Below are 16690 nucleotides of genomic sequence, written 5' to 3'. Positions count from 1 at the left end.
AATCTAATGTGATAAAGAGCTAAAAAAAAAAAAAAATAGCCACAATCACTGTTTCTTTGCCTACTCCTCAAAGGCCCAGATATATAGCTATCAACAGATCCATTAAAGTCTAGCCTCTCTTGGAGGAAGGTTTAGTAACTCAAGTGAGAACAACACTTGCATCAATTATCATCATCATCATCATTATTATTATTATTATTTTGAGACAAGGTCTCTCTCTGTTGCCTAAGTTGAACTCCTATTCCTAGGCTCAAGAGGCTCTCCCGCCTCAGCCTCTTAAAGAGCTGGGACTACTAGTGTGTGCCACAGCACCCAGCTAATTATTCTTTTGGTGGTGCTCAGAGATTTCTCACAAGAGCCAAAACAGATATGTATAAGCTTGCTCTGGAAGGATTAATGCAGAAATAGGGTGAGCCAATAAACTCCTGAGCAGGACTGGCAAAATTTCATATTCCAGTTTTTCCCTCTGCCTGGCAGCACATGGTCGGCATGTTACAGAGCTAAGGTGCCAATAGGTGAAAAGTTGGAACACTTGCACCTGGAAAAACAAGTTGTGTTGATGAGCAGCAACTAATACCTACTGTTGATGGACAGAAATACCTGAAACACTGACTCTTTATATGGTCATAAAAATATACAGCCATAAATAAGCAACCACTTAATGAGTAGCACAGGTACTACAATGAGCTGTGGAAACTTAATGGGCATGTACAATCCCTGGAATTCTAGCTTTCAATGGATGCTGTGATGAGAAACCATGAAGATGTTATTCCAAAGAGCTTGCATATCAGAAAAATAGCAGAGGCCAGGAGAGAGAAAAGGCAGAATGTCAAACAGGAGATAAAAATCAACCACAGTGTCCCATCGATAAGTTAGGGATGTAAGCATCAGCGGGGGGAGGAAGGCAGGGTACGTGATGGTGCAGCTAAGATGAGGTAGGATCGGCAGAAACACAGAGAGATGGGGTGAAGACTGAGGGGAGAGGGGAGAAGGAAGGTCTAAGTCTCGAGCTAATGTTCAGGTTTTTGTCTCAAATTTTGTTTCACTGTACTTTTGGTGGGAAGAACACAAATGAGCTTTGCCTCTCCCATGTATTCCTTTCCCATTCCACTTACACCCTCCTCCCTCTGGAATGATGATATAGTTGCTACAGAATTTACAAACCATGGAGAGGCTTTTCTCTATTACCAAGGCAGTGGTATCCAGCAGCTGCAGGATGGGAGAATCTGTGTCTCTTGGCCTTTTCATTGCATGACAGGAAGCGGAAGACTGAGAAAAGCATTGTTAAGCGCCCACGAGAGCTGAGGAAATGCCAAACTGGAACTGAAGGCTGACAGACAGAACAGAGACAGAGTAGCCAGAGGTGGGGCTGTCTCCGTAGGTGCAATCAGCATCGGCATCGTTTATCACTTTGGGAGCACCTCTAGTGTACTGGGTCCTGCCTTGACTGCAGTATTAGCTGCATGCAGTTCATGGACCCAGGATGGGAAGTGAACACAAAGCTCAGGGCAATGAAAGCCAAGGACAACAGCTCGGCTTCCAAATGTTTTTGAGATTTTTCCCCAATGCCTTCTTCCTACTCTCAAACTGAATCCAAATTCCAATGTGGACATGTAGTTTTTATTTTTTGCTCCTACATGGCATTTTTTTTTTTTTTTTTTGCTTTGAGAGAAATAACATCTCTAGAAACCAAATTCTAGATTTAAAAAATAATTAGCAGCAGTACATGGACAGATATTCAAAAATGTTTGTGGAAAATACCTTTTCAGAAACCTTTGTGGAAATAAATGTTATAAATATTTTTCTCCAAAATGGAAAAAGTTCTCTTATCTCTCCACAGAGAACTAGAGCCCATCCCCTCCAACTGTCTCATACTATCTGAGCTCAACTACCACCACTAGATGTTTACATCTGCAAGGATTTGTACTATACATCCCCACTGCAAGAAAGCATGTAACACTCATCACAGACACTTAAAAATATATACACTGGGCATGGATTTAGCACTGCCAGTCAGAGCCTGCAGGAGTTAAAACGTTCACCTATCAGTTTTTGAATAGAATGGTAATAGAAAGACCTATCCCCTCCTCAGGCCATATCTTCTTCAATCATGTCATCCTTACCAGGAAGAACTGTAAGTATGGAGTTGGGTAAAATGAAACTGTTCATTGAACTGTGGTGATCTATTGGATCTCCTTCTCCCCAAATCTTTCCTGGTTGAAGTCATTGACATCTTTCACCCAGGGCATGAGCTATCTCTGATAAACACAGGGAAACCATTAGGAGACTCAGTCTCCTCCTACTTGAATTCAACCCATCACTCAGTATCTGGGGGGACTGGCCAGGAAATACCACGTCTAATGCTACATCTGTCCAACCATCCAAGTTCACATGACTGGGCTTTCATTTTGAGATCCCTTCCTCCGCTTTGCTAAGTAATTAACCAGGGTTACTGAGGTTCTGCGTCAACAATGAAGACAGGGAAGGGGTGCTGCATGACAAATTATGGCCTTTCTTTTTCCCTCCTGGACAACTAAGAGTTATCTCCAATACATAATGGTTGAGTTCACTTGGCAGCACTAGGCAGAATGAATGCATTGATAGAAACTGATGGAGCAATGCCACACGTCAAAAAGGAAAGTCCTTGCTCACAGCGACCTAAGCAAGGTCTGTCAGACCCCATGAAGATAAATGCTTCAGATTAGCCATTTGCTCTCCTGTGGCATTCATCCTTATGTTCTTAGTGAACTAGACACAGATGAAAGCCATGTTTAGCTGCCTATTAAACTTGTATATTTTGGAAAGGAAGCAAGTCTATCTATTACTATAGCAACCGGAAACCTAGGACAGAATGTGGGTAAGTTTGAATGTGATGCTAATGAAGTCAAGATCATAGCTTTGCTTTATTTTGTGATGACACCAGCACTCCTAACCTGGCTAACTAGCTAGCTCCTTTGTCACTGAAGGTATTAGTCAAATGATGAAACTGGTGTATAAGGTCAATGACTGCAAATTTAGCCCCACCAACAATTTCTCAAAGTGCAGGCTGTAGACCACCTGCATAAGAATTGTTGGGAGTTTATTTTTTTAAAAAAAGCTAGTTCCTGGCCCCATCCAATACAAAAATGAGAATTGATGGATATGTTCATTCAAGACTGAGAACCACCACCCTTCAAAGAGAGCTCCGTGCCAAGCCTCATGGATACTGGCCAGGCTTATCTTTATGGAGAAGCATTCTTGACACAATTTGCCAAGGAAATTGAGTAGTGGGCAAAACCACAGGGCTCATTTTTCAAGTCAAAAATTGACCAGAGAAGGTTGTAAAAATTCTCATAAACATCAAAAAGTTCTCATCTTTCTTGACTCTTTTTTTTTTTTTAACAAAAGAGTAATACTCTTTAGCTGTTTACTTGAAATTTTCTGAAGGATAATATTAAGTCTTCCTCTGTTCACTCCATTTCACAGCTTGTATTAAATTCTAAAAACTCTCTTCATCTTTAGGTAAAAGAAGTTAAATTGTTTGAACCTAAATGCCACGGCTTATTAGGGTAATAATTCAAATTTCAAGTCTGAAGTGACTACTCTTGGAATTGAAGAGGTGAGGCTGAGATCAATTATTCCACCCTCAGTAGTATTAGGCAGTAGTGCACCTGAACCACCCCAAAGAGATGATATTCTGTTCTATTTTGAAGTAGAAATATCTTGGGATGTACAGTGAAGTATTAAAGTAGGGCTTAGAGCAAAGATCCTTCATGAAAATGCTCCAAGAAGAAACACATCATTAGGTCAACAGTTTCTTAATTTTGTCAACTGCTCAGTGGCCCAAAGGCAGCTGTTTGAGAGAGGCTTACAAACAGCTTCCTTGTACCAATTGTTCTCATCCTCTAAAAGCTTTGGATAAAGCTCAGTTAAATGGAAGAAAAGTGATTTGAAGACATTCTTATAGAGAAAGCAGCAAAATCCTGGAATGACTGAGTTAGGAACACTTTGTAATCATTCCCTGAAATAATTTAGATGAAGAAAAACAAATTCCCAAGGGTGTTTTGTTAATAAGTTATTTAAAAATCAACTATTTGCTCTATGCCAGGAAGTTAAGAATAAAAAAGTTTTTTTGTTTGCAAATGGTTCAAAATGTTTCAGTTCATAGAGTTTGGTCAGGTCATTATTTAAAAAGAATGAAACTTTAAGGAATGAATGGGCAAGTGAGGTTCCATCTCACCATCTCAGTCAGAACGGCCATTATTAAAAAGTTAAAAAACAACAGATGCTGGTGAGGGTGCAGAGAAAGAGGAATACTTATACACCATTGGTGGTAGTATAAATTAGTTCAACTGTTGTGGAAAGCAGCATGGTGATGTCTCAGCTAAAAGCAGAACCACCAGTCGACCCAGCAATCCCATTACTGGGTACATACCTAGAGGAATAGAAATCATTCTAGAATATTCTATTCCACATGAATATTCATTGTAGCACTATTCACAATAGTAAAGATATGGAATCAACCTAAATGCTCACCAAATGGCAGATTGGATAAAGAAAATGTGGTACACATACACCATGGAATACTATGCAGCCATAAAAAAGAGTGATGTTATGTCTTTTGTGGGAACATGGATGGAGCTGGAGGCTATTATCCTCAGTAAACTAATGCAGGAACAGAAAATCAAATACATGATGTTCTCACTTAAAAGTGGGAGCTAAATGATGAGAGCTTAAAAGCACAAAGAAGGAAACAACAGACATGGGTCTACTTGAGGGCAAAAGGTGGGAGGAGGGAGAGAAGCAGAAAAAAATAACTACTGGGCACTGGGCTTAATACCTGGATGATGAAATACTCTGTACAACAAACCCTTGTGACACAAGTTTACCTATGTAACAAACCTTCAAGTGTACCCCTGAACTTAAAAGTTAAAAAAATAAGGAACATAAAGCTGTCGATGTAAATGTCTGAAAATCTTAATTTCTAAAAAAAAATTGTAGGCATTTCCTTCATAAAATATTTCCTCATGTGACAGGTAGCAAAATTCAGGCCTGAGAGGTCATTTTGTGTAACATTTTACAGCAAGTTAGAGGGAGAGCAAAGCCAGATCTCTTGAATCACTACCCAAAACAGTAGTATGATTTGTGAATTATGAGCATGCACATAACTTCAAAATACAACACAAAAGGTCATAACCATGACTTAGGTTTTACCTCCTGGTTTAAAAATATCCATGAAGAATCAAGATGACAGATGTAACATGACTTGGGTTTTTGTTTGTTTGTTTGTTTTTTGAGATAGAGTCTCGCTCTGTTGCTCAGACTGGAGTGCAGTAGTGCAGTCTCAGCTCACTGCAACCCCCGCCTCCTGGGTTCAAGCGATTACCTGCCTCAGCCTCCCGAATAGCTGGAACTATAGGCACGTGTCACCATGCCTGGCTAATTTTTTGTATTTTTAGTAGAGACGGGGTTTCACCATGTTAGCCAGGATGGTCTCGATCTCCTGACCTCGTGATCTGCCCGCCTTGTCCTCCCAAGTGCTGGGATTACAGGCATCAGCCACCGTGCCCGGCCATGACTTGGGTTCTTAAAAGTCAAGTTCTAACACAAACACAATATACCATTTTATTTCTTCTTCCATGTAAAAACAACACCTAGAAAAGAGATGTTCTAATCACAGAAAAAAAAAAAAAAAAGGCAAGACTGTGATCTAATTAGTAAGTTCAGGAGTCGGCGGAGGAAGAAAAAAAATACTGCTAATCGAGACCAAAATAGCAGCTATTAGGTCTAAAGAGCAAAGTACTAAGCGTGACAGAGGTGCCTATGTATGAATACCTATTCATAATTCACCTGGGGCCACTGGCCTGCTGTGAGCAAGTAAATGACAAATGAACAGCAGACTTATGGTGCTACTTTACACACTGAATAAATTCTTTGTCAAGATTCCCACCACTAAGGTACAGATTGCCTTTAAATAAAAAGAGGGGTTTCGTATTGCCTCAAGCAGATAAGTTATCAAGACAGCATTAATAACTCAAGTAGGAAGGAGGACAATATAGATGAGGAGAGATGTCAGAGTTAAAAGGCGGATGTTTTTTTCTTTTTTACTGTAGGTTCAACAAATGACAAATACATTAATAAACTTGACATGTGTTGCACTTGACTTCTATGCTATTTCTTTAGATATCTATTTCCCTTCTCCATTCCTTGACTGTTAGAAATAGCAGAGCATGAGGAGCAATGTGGATGTAGAAACAGGAAGATAATTTCCTGAAAGAAAACAGTTCAGCTGCCAATCGGGAAGAACTGGAATGTGGAGCCATGTTTTTCAGAATCTGAACATAGTTAGGATTGCATCCCAACCCTTCACCTTGAAGTTGCATATGGATGAATATGAAATGACCCTTTTTGTTCTGCCTGCATGTGACAGCAATAATCCCTGGCCCAACAGGAACAACGGCCTGATGTAGGCTAGTTTCTCAATGCATAGTGCCCACCATGGTCCCCATAGAACCTCACCACAGGGCCAGCCCACCATATGTGCATAAGATTGAACATTCTTAGTGAACTCTGTTCACCCAAAATGTTGGGCAGCAAGGCTTGTACTTGTAAACAGGCACTCTGGTAGCTAAGATAAAATGAATGTCTAGGTCAAACAAAACGACTATCCAGCCTCTATCTCCTACATGCCACTACATGCCCACCATGCTCCAGAAGACAGCAGGATTAAACCCAGAAGTCTCATGCCCTTGTTTTGTTTTCTTTCAGCAACTGCCACTATCTAAATCCTCTGCTGTATCATTTTTCCTCTTCTGTATTTTCATTTTCTTCGTTCTCTCACCCTCCATTCACCTGACTCAGCCTTTTGCCCATTCCAAACCTGCTGGAATGCCTGCTCCGGGATCAATATACTCAATCATCCACCCCACACTTTTTTTTTTTTTTTTTTTTTGAGATGGAGTCTTGCTCTGTCACACAGGCTGGAGTGCAGTGGCATGATCTCAGCTCACTGCAACCTCCGCCTCCTGGGTTCAAGCCATTCTCATGCCTTGGCCTTCCAAGTAGCTGGGACTACAGATGCCCACCACCACACCTGGCTAATTTTTGTATTTTTAGTAGGTATGCGCTTTTGCCATGTTGGCCAGGGTGGTCTTGAACTCCTGGCCTCATGTGATCCATCTGCCTCGGCCTCTCAAAAGTCCTGGGATTACAGTCATGACCCACTGCGCCCAGCCATCCATCCCAAAGTTCTCCCTGAGCAGCACTTCTCACTCTGAGCCTGGACAAATGAAACTCAGGTCCTCCCAAAGGACCCTGCTTCTCTTGGGGACTTCCTAATCACAGGATACTCATTCTCTCACCAAATAACTCAGGCTCACAAGGTGGGGCCTATGCACTTCTGCTGCTCAGCACTGGTTTTAGATCATTATTCTTCTACGAACTGTTAACTCTAAGATTTGCAAACCTGGCAACATCACCCTCTACTCCCCTCATCTTTGATGTTTGTGTACTTTGACCTATTATTCCTTTACTGAAATCTGTCTTCTCTTCATTTCTGCTCCTAGTGATTTGAACATTCATACTGATATATGGTTTTGTGTCCCCCCAAAAGATATGTTGAATTCCTAACCCCCTGTACCTGTGAATATGACCTTATCAGATATAATCAAGTTGAGATGGAGGCCCTCTTACAAGGTGATTGATGTCCTTTATACGAACAACAAAATGCTATGTACAGGCAAAGACATGCACGAGAAAAAAGCCATGTAAAGATGGAGGCAGAGACTGGGGTTATGCGCTTCCACAAACCAAAGAATGCCTAAAGCTACCAGAAAATGGAATGGGCAAGGAAGTATCCTGCCCTAGAGACTTTGGAAGGAGCATGGCCCTGATAATACCTTGATTTCCAATTCTAGCCTCCAGAACTGCAAGAAAATAATTTGTTGTTTTCAGCCATCTAGATTGTGGTAATTTGTTACAGTAGCCCTACTAATGAATGAATATTCCATCTTACAACTCCTCAGTTATTTGGCTTCCTCTTTATCAACGATCTTCCACACTCCACGTCAGTCACACCCTCTCATGGTCATACACCTAGGGGTTGTTTCTATGAAACTCCTCTACTCTGAGACCTCTGACTGAGACAGGCCACTGTCTAACCATGTACTCATCTTCCAGCTTGCTCGCTCACTCATTAAACTACTCTCCCTACTATTTATATCCTTTATACATTTCCACTCCTATCTTTTGTTCTTTCCTCATTCAACTTAAATTCCAAGATTCCATGGTCCAATCTCCTCAACTCTTTTGCCCCTTTGTTGTTTATCATACTTGCCTGGCAACACTTTGATCCTGGCTGAATTTAACAATCCACTTTCTTCATGCCTGTGCTGGGACTGCTGCAGAGAGTGACATAATCTAGAAAATGCGTAGCACTAAAAATTCATGGTCGTCATCCTCAAGTGGTCTTCAACCCTATGCTCTCACACTATTTGGAAATGCCATTATTCTTCTCTAGGCAGCTCCCTCTCCAAAACTTTCTGCATAAAAACCTACAGATCCACCCTCATCCTTGACGTTTTCCTTCCTATTCAATGAAATATGAGTTCCTCATTTATTTGAAAGTCAGTTCCTTGTCTCTGATCTTAACGCCAGGCCTTTCCACCGTATTAGCAATTTTGCACACTGACCACCTCTTCCCTCTCCTGTATCTCCTCTCTTCTCTTTTCCACATATATCTTCCCCTCAGCATTTAAACATTCTGAAGTCTTTCCTATTACAAAAATCCTTCCATTCTAAGACCCTATCCTGCCATCATTCTCTTTCAGAGATGCCTCATTGGTTGTCTGTATTTTCTTACTTTCTTCTTATTGCTCAAGTTCTCTAAATTGGCTTCTGTCCTCACCACATGCCATTGAAAGAGCTCCCTCCAAGGTTGTCACTGGCCTCCATGTCACTATATCTAATGTACATGCCATCTTCTCCAAGTGGTATTCTACCCTATGACTATATTCCTTCTTGACATTCTTCTCTTGATTTCTGTGACTTCTGTGACACACATGCCTATTTCTTTTCTGATCTCTCAGGATGTTCCTTCTTATCGTTTCTTTCTCCATTCGTTTTTAATTATTGACATTTCCCAGGCCCTCCTCTCTTTTTAATAAACATTTTCTGTATTCACTCTCATAGTGTGATTTACCAACTCCTTTACTAAGGAGTTACTTAAGCCAGTAACTCCTGAACATTACTTCCATCCCAACCTCTCTTTTGAACTCTTAAGCCATATATACAGATGCCTACCAAAATTTTCTGTTGGATGTCTTACAGGCTTTTTGAATTCCACATGACTAAAATTTAGTTCATAAATTCCATCTCCTCCCTCTGTCTTCCTTTATCCCTCCTCCAATATACGCCCTATTTCACTCAATGATATGTCAGCCAGTTACAGGCAGCTAAAACCTATAACTCTAGCATCATACTTCACTCCTCCTACCTTGATCCCTTTGCCACTCCATGAATTCTGTTACCCATACCTGAATTCAATGTAATCCAAGCCTATTCATCTCCTATTCACATGAGGAATCTATACAATGATCACAAGTCTATGTTTTCCTTCAGCAATAAGTCCCTATACATGTTCAGCTCCCATCCTTGCTACTTCAAAATCTGTGCCCTCATCACCTGTCTTTTCTTTTGCATATGCCAAAACCATACTCAATTTAATTCCCTCTCTAGTAGTGCCATCTATTAGAGAGGAAATTAAATTGAGTGAATCTTTGGCATAAGCAAAAGAAAGTTCTATCTTTTGCATATGCCTATAGTTCTATCTTTTGGAACCTTCTCTTTCCTTTTCTAGGGCCCTTTTCCTCTCTTCCTAGAAACATGCTTGTGTCTCTTATGAAAACTTTTTCTTTACAACTTTAAAACTTTTTCTTTATAAGACTTCAATTCTACTTCAACCGTCATTTTTTTTTTCTCTTCTTCATTTAAACACTCAACTTCTTTTAAAGAGCAATGAATACTCATTAATGAGGTTCTGGTTCAGGTAATGGTGGAACTACCTATAGCAAAATAATCCTCTTGCCAATAACAATGATACATTCTGGATAAATATTTAAATAAATAACTATTTGAAGGCACCAGGGAGCAATCTAGAACTGAAAGGAATATTACTTTTTAAAGATGAGAAGCCAATCAGGTGCTATAAACATTTAATTAAATTTTCTTCTAAGGGTACTTTCCTGTTCATAGGATCCATGGGGAATAGATGTCAAGAAAAAGGCTTCTAGGAAGTAAGAGACCTGAGTCTGGGGCTACCAGAATGTTTGGAAATAGAAGAGGAGAAATGTTAGGAATGAGGAAACCACCATAGATTAATAAACCCAAGATCAGTATACAAATTCCCCCCAATTTGTTTGCCAACTCATAAGCTATATAAGACAGCATTGCTAGAAAGCAACAGCTAAAATGCTTAGAATAAGCAAAAGTTTCAACAGCTACTTATTTCTGGAATGGCAAAATTTGGTTTTCAAGTCTGGCTATTTAGAGGGGTTTAGAAAATACTGCAGGCTTTTCATTAAAATCCCAAAAGACTACATCTGGAGACCAGGAACAGCACCTTAGAACTAAGGGCAAAATTAAAATGGAGCAAGCTGGCACAAGATGAAGGAGACACAATAGTAATTTAACTGCCAGCTACGCTACAACAAAATACAATATTCCTCAGGGGGCAGACAACAGAAACCAGAATAACTATAAAATATCATCTACAATGTTCAGTATAAAATTTAAAAATACTAAATATTAAAGGAAATAGGAAAACGTGACTTATAAACAAGAGCAAAGTCAGTCATTAGAAGCAGACCTACAGACATTCAAGATGTTGAATTGGCAATCAAGGATTTAAATAATGATTATAAATTTATTAATGAATTTACCAAAAAAATGGGAATAATGGGAGAAGAGAGAGATAACGGAAGGGGAGAAAGAATAATGGAGGAGAAAGAAGAATCTTAGAAAATAAACAGAAACCTTAGAAATAAACAACTGCAAACTTTAGAATTTAAAAATAAAAGCCTGAAATAAATTCATTAGAGGGGGTTAATAGCACATGTACATTAAAAAATGGAATAAATAAATATAAAATAGGTCAATGGAAAGTATTCAGGCAGATGCATAGATAAAAAAATAGTTGAAAAAATGGAGAGAGTCATAGTGACCTGTGGAACAATATAAAACAATCTAACATATAAGTAGTTGGAGTCACAGGAGAGAGTAAATATGACACATAAAATATTTTAAGAAATAATGTCCCCCAAATTCTATACTTAACGAAAAACAACAACCAAAAGATCCATAAAGCTCAGCTCATCAAAATCCAGGCAAGATAAATTTAAAGAAAACTACCCTCAAACACATCATTCAGATTGCTAGAAACCTGACTGGGCACGGTGGCTCACACCTGTAGTCCCAGCACTTTTGGAGGCTGAGGTGGGAGGAGCACCTAAGGTCAGGAGTTCGAGACCAGCCTGGCCAACATGGTGAAACCCTGTCCCTTCAAAAATACAAAAATTAGCCAGGCATGGTGGCTTGCGCTTGTAATCCCAGCTACTCAGGAGACTGAGGCAGGAGAACTGCTTGAACCTGGGAGAGGGAGGTTGCACGGAGCCGAGATTGCGCCGTTGCCCTCCAGCCTGGGTGACAAGAGTGAAACTCCATCTCAAACAACAACAAACAACAACAAACAACAACAACAACAACAACAAAAACCAAATTGCTAGAAGTCAAAGATAAAGAAAAAAATGTTAAAACTTTCCAGAGGAAAAGGTTTGTTACATATAGAAGAATGATGATAAAAATGAGAGCTAACTTTACATCATAAACAATGGAGGCAAAAGGGCAATAAGATGCCATCTTCAAAGTGCTGCAAGAAGAAGAAAAAAACCTAAATAATGATTTTTTATCCAGAGAAAAATCCTTCAAAAACAGGGACAAAATAAAGACGTTCTCAGTGAAAAAGAAGCTTGGAGAGTTTGTCTCCAGCAGATCTGAAGTATAAGAAACACTAAGGAATATCCTTCAGGCTGAAGGAAAATGCTACCAGATAGAAATCTGGATCTAGAGGAGAGAAAAAAAGAGCACTGAAAATGGCAAATACATTAATTTTATAAAAGGTTATTCTTCCCTTTTATTTCTTTAAAAGACTATTGACATTTTGAAACAAAAATAAAAATGTGTTACACATTTTAAATGGTCAGAGATTTTATTTCTACCAATAATAGCACAAAAGATATAAGGGAATTTGTATAAATATGAATGCAAGGAAAACTGTGATAAGTTAACAATTTATATTTTAATTACTAAAAAAAAAAAAAAAGTATTCAAGGCCAGGCCTGGTGGCTCACTCCTGTAATCCCAGCACTTTGGGAGACTGAGGCGGGTGGATCACCTGAGATCAGGAGTTCGAGACCAGCCTGGCCAACATGGTGAAACCCCATCTCTACTAAATATACAAAAAATTAGCTGGGCCTGGTGGCAGGTGCCTGTAATCCCAGCTACTTGGGAGACTGAGGCAGGAAAACTGCTTGAACCCAGGAGGCAGAGGTTGCAGTGAGCTGAGATTGCATCATTGCACTCCAGCCTGGGTGACAGACCAAGACTCTGTCTCAAAAAAAAAAAAACAAAAAAAAAACAAAAAAAAAGTATTCAAAAATAATACTAAGAGGTAGAGCTAAAAAGCCAGCAGAGAAGATAAAATGTCATAACTTTACTTTATTTAAAGGCAAAAAAGGAGAAACAGAAGAACAAAATCCAGAGGAGACAAAAGAATAGCATGAAGGTAGACTAAAACCTGAGTATCTAATTATTACAATAAATGTAAATGAATAAAACATTCCAATTAAACACCAGAGATTGTAAAATGGGGTAGGAAAACAGTACTTACCTATATGTTGTTTATAAGGGATACATTTTAAATATAAAGATATAAATACATACATAAGGTAAAAAACTGATGAAAAAGATGTACCATATAAACAGTAAGCATAAGAAAGCTTATGGCTATACTAGTATGAGTCAAAGCATACTATAAGACCAAGGACAAATAGGACAATTTGATAATGACAAAAGGATCAATTCATCATGAAAAACAAAAATTCTGAATACACATGCACCTAATAACAGAGCTTTAAAATACATGAAACAAAAGTGACAGAACTAAAGAGAGACAAATCCTCAGTTTTTAACACCTTTCTCTCAATAATTGATAAAACAAGTAGACACATTTCAGTAAGGACACAGAAGATTTGAACACCCCTTTTGACCATCTTGACATCCATAAAACCTACATCCAACAACTACAGGACACACCATATTTTCAAGACACCTGAAACATTCACCTACATAGACCATATTCTGGGCCATAAAATAAGTCTCCATAAATTGAAAAAGATTGGAGTGATACACAGAATGTTTTCTGAGCCCATCAGAATTAAAATAAAAATTAGTAACAATTAAAACTTATATCCCACTGATTCATTGTTTAAAACATCCACTCTCTAACACTTTTTTTTTTTTTTTTGAGACGGAGTCTCGCTCTGTCGCCCAGGCTGGAGTGCAGTGGCGCGATCTCGGCTCACTGCAAGCTCCGCCTCCCGGGTTCACGCCATTCTCCTGCCTCAGCCTCCCGCGTAGCTGGGACTACAGGCGCCCGCCACCACGCCCGGCTAATTTTTTGTATTTTTTAGTAGAGACGGGGTTTCACTGTATTAGCCAGGATGGTCTCGATCTCCTGACCTCGTGATCCGCCCGCCTCGGCCTCCCAAAGTGCTGGGATTACAGGCGTGAGCCACCACGCCCGGCCTCTCTAACACTTTTTATCTAACTCCCTCTGACTCTCCTTAATATTTTACTTTTAAAAGTCACAAATATCCTCCTGATTCTTACATCCAGGCTTTCAAAAACTGAATTAGTTAATTCAGTACACATGGGCAACTTAACTAAGCCAATCAACATTTTCTAAGGACCTAACATGTGTATGACCCTGTGCTGATACTAAATGCTACTGCTTAAATATAGCACTTCTGATGTGTTAGGAACTGCTGTAAAGCATATTACAATTTTGAACCTGTGTCACTGACTCTTCATAATAATCCTATGAGATGGGTATAGTTTGAAGGATGAAGAAACTGAGGCAGAGAGTGGTAAAGTCATTTGCCCACGGTCACACAGCTAAGTGTTGGAGCCAGAATTACCAGTCCAGGCAGTCTGACTCCAGGGTCAAGTTTATTAAGCACTGTGCTATACAGAGCTATACAAAAGTCCTTGATGTCAGTGCTCACAGACTGGTGGAAAGGCAGAAGAAAAGTCAGATAAACTGTCACAAATTAATGCAGTAGATGTTTTGCACCCCTCCTCCCCAGTCTTACCATGTCTGGGTACCTCTATCCCAATATAGAGGCACATAGTAATCTGCCTTAGATCCCTTTAGAAACTTACTTTGAAGAAAATACATGATACTCTCATTTATACTGTAAAATATTAGCTGTACAAAAATTTAATGCTGCTTTATGGCTCACTCAGAGCATTTGCATTTTACTAGTACCTGTTTAAGCAAAATATATATTTCTAACTTAGGAATGCCAGACAGTCATAGGACAGATGTAGAAAAGTTGTGGGAGGGGTATGGAGATGTGCCCAGGCATTTCTGAAGTCTAATTACGTGGAGTAATATGGCTTCTTTACCCTTATGTAAGCTAGATCCACGATACTCTTTATTTCTGAATATTACAGAAATTAGACAGTGATTCAGGTTTGGAATGAACAATCTTCATGAAGTCACTTAACTCAGTTTAAATTCTTACACCTTTCTTCTCTGTAAATGAGGACAATGTTTGCTTTATAGAGTCATAAAGAGTAAATGAAAGCAGTAGGCACCCACAGCATTACTTGGGACATAGCGCATGATGCCTGATGAATGTTAAAAAAAAAAAAAAAAGTCAAAATCTCAGCTTATATGCCTCTTCATATTACATGATAAGGGAGTTTTTCTTTAAAAAAAGTTTTATAATAGCCTGGTCTTTCATAAGATCTCAGGTCCATAGAGAATACTATGTACTAACATACATCAGAAGTTCAAAGAAGGGTGTACAACCTTAGGATGAATCTGTCTCTGCAAATCTTCACAGACTTAATTTTTTAGGAGGAAACAGTAATCTCTTTCTCAGCTAAAGAATCTAAAAATAATAGAAAATAAGTTATTTTTAGCCAAAGATGCAATCTTAATTTATGTCATCTACATAATGATGTTTGCACAATAGCTAATGTTTAATCCTGGGTCTTCAGAGCCTACATAACTCTCAAATAATAGCACACTATTCCCCCCCTCATTCTCCAAACAGGAGATGAAAACAATAAAATGAAAATTTCCATTGGATTTGAAAACTGTATTTTTCAGTTTGAAGAAGCCATGATCAGTAAGAAAGAATTCCTCAAAAAAGAAGTGGGACTTCACTATTAGATACCTAGAGCCTCAAGACTTTAGACATGCCACTGGCTTTTTAAAGGGCACTAAGGTAAATTGTTTTACTCCACCTTAGTTTCTTCTTCCTTAAAATCAATGAAACAAACCTTGGTCTGTTGAAACTTATTTTAAACAAAAAATAGTTCTCATATTCTTCCCATTTCTTGATGATGATCTACTATTAAGAAAGGTGGAAGTTGGGATTTGGAAGGGTATTGGGGTTCCGGATATATCTAACAAGGCCGTACTAGTTAAATAATTGTCATCATTGAAGATTACTGTGGGGTAAGTGTTATGACTTTTTAAAAATCCTTTTGCATGAGAATTTGACCTTCAGTTAACTCTCCAGTTTTGTTCCCATGGTCACTTGATACAACCTGTATGTAAATCATGTTACCAGGGTACATTGCTTGTGGTGAAAATGATCCCTGATTGATAGCCTGCATGTGGACTGGGAAGACTATCAATACGTATTTTAGAAGGGCATATTCTTGGAGTGCAGCAACTCTTGTAGCTGGGGCTGCCTTTGTGGAGTCCTCAAAAGCTGTGCCTATGGAATTGTTACAGATATATTGGTTCCTATGGTACGTGAGGCTTTTAAGCCATGGTGACTCTCACACCTGCCTGATGTGGACCCTCTCAAGCTCTTTGTACCTGAGCTGTCATCTGGGGATTGGAAATCCAGAAGCCAGCCCCTGAACTGCTTTAGGGGTTTCTGCCGAAATGCAGTACTTGACACACCCCAGCTGGCAAGCCATGGTTTCCGTCCTATGTCCTTCTGAGAAGACTGATGCCAAGTGGTCTATGAGAGTCTTATGAGTATGGATGTAAAGTTGAACCAAAACCCCCCCTGCCAACCCCCTCAAGTGGACACTGCAGATACAGAATAGATGAGATATAATGTGAAGGACCAGAGGGAAAGTATTAAATTCCTAGTGCCTAGGAACACATTTTCTATTGAATAAAAAGGAAAGTAAATAAACATTTGCTATCGATAAAATGAAAAAGAAACATTTCCTCTCTCTTTTTTCTGAGTCTCTGGTTATAGCCCCTAGTCTTTTTTTTTTTTTTCTTGAGACAGAGTCTCGCTCTGTCGCCCAGGCTGGAGTGCAGTGGCGCCATCTCAGCTCACTGTAACCTCCGCCTCCCGGGTTCATGCCATTCTCCTGCCTCAGCCTCCCGAGTAGCTGG

The 16690-nt window shown here is 39.4% G+C and overlaps 1 protein-coding gene across 2 annotated transcripts in view; it reads right to left on the bottom strand.

The window, feature by feature from the left end:
* The window catches only part of RYR3 (ryanodine receptor 3), a 580370-nt gene that overhangs the window by 393496 nt on the left and 170184 nt on the right, over positions 1 to 16690 (bottom strand). The window lies entirely within an intron of this gene.

Source organism: Gorilla gorilla, chromosome 16 (assembly GCF_029281585.2).
Source record: "Gorilla gorilla gorilla isolate KB3781 chromosome 16, NHGRI_mGorGor1-v2.1_pri, whole genome shotgun sequence".
NCBI classification, from domain to species: Eukaryota; Metazoa; Chordata; class Mammalia; order Primates; family Hominidae; genus Gorilla; species Gorilla gorilla.
This window is presented reverse-complemented; position numbering and strand designations above follow the sequence as displayed.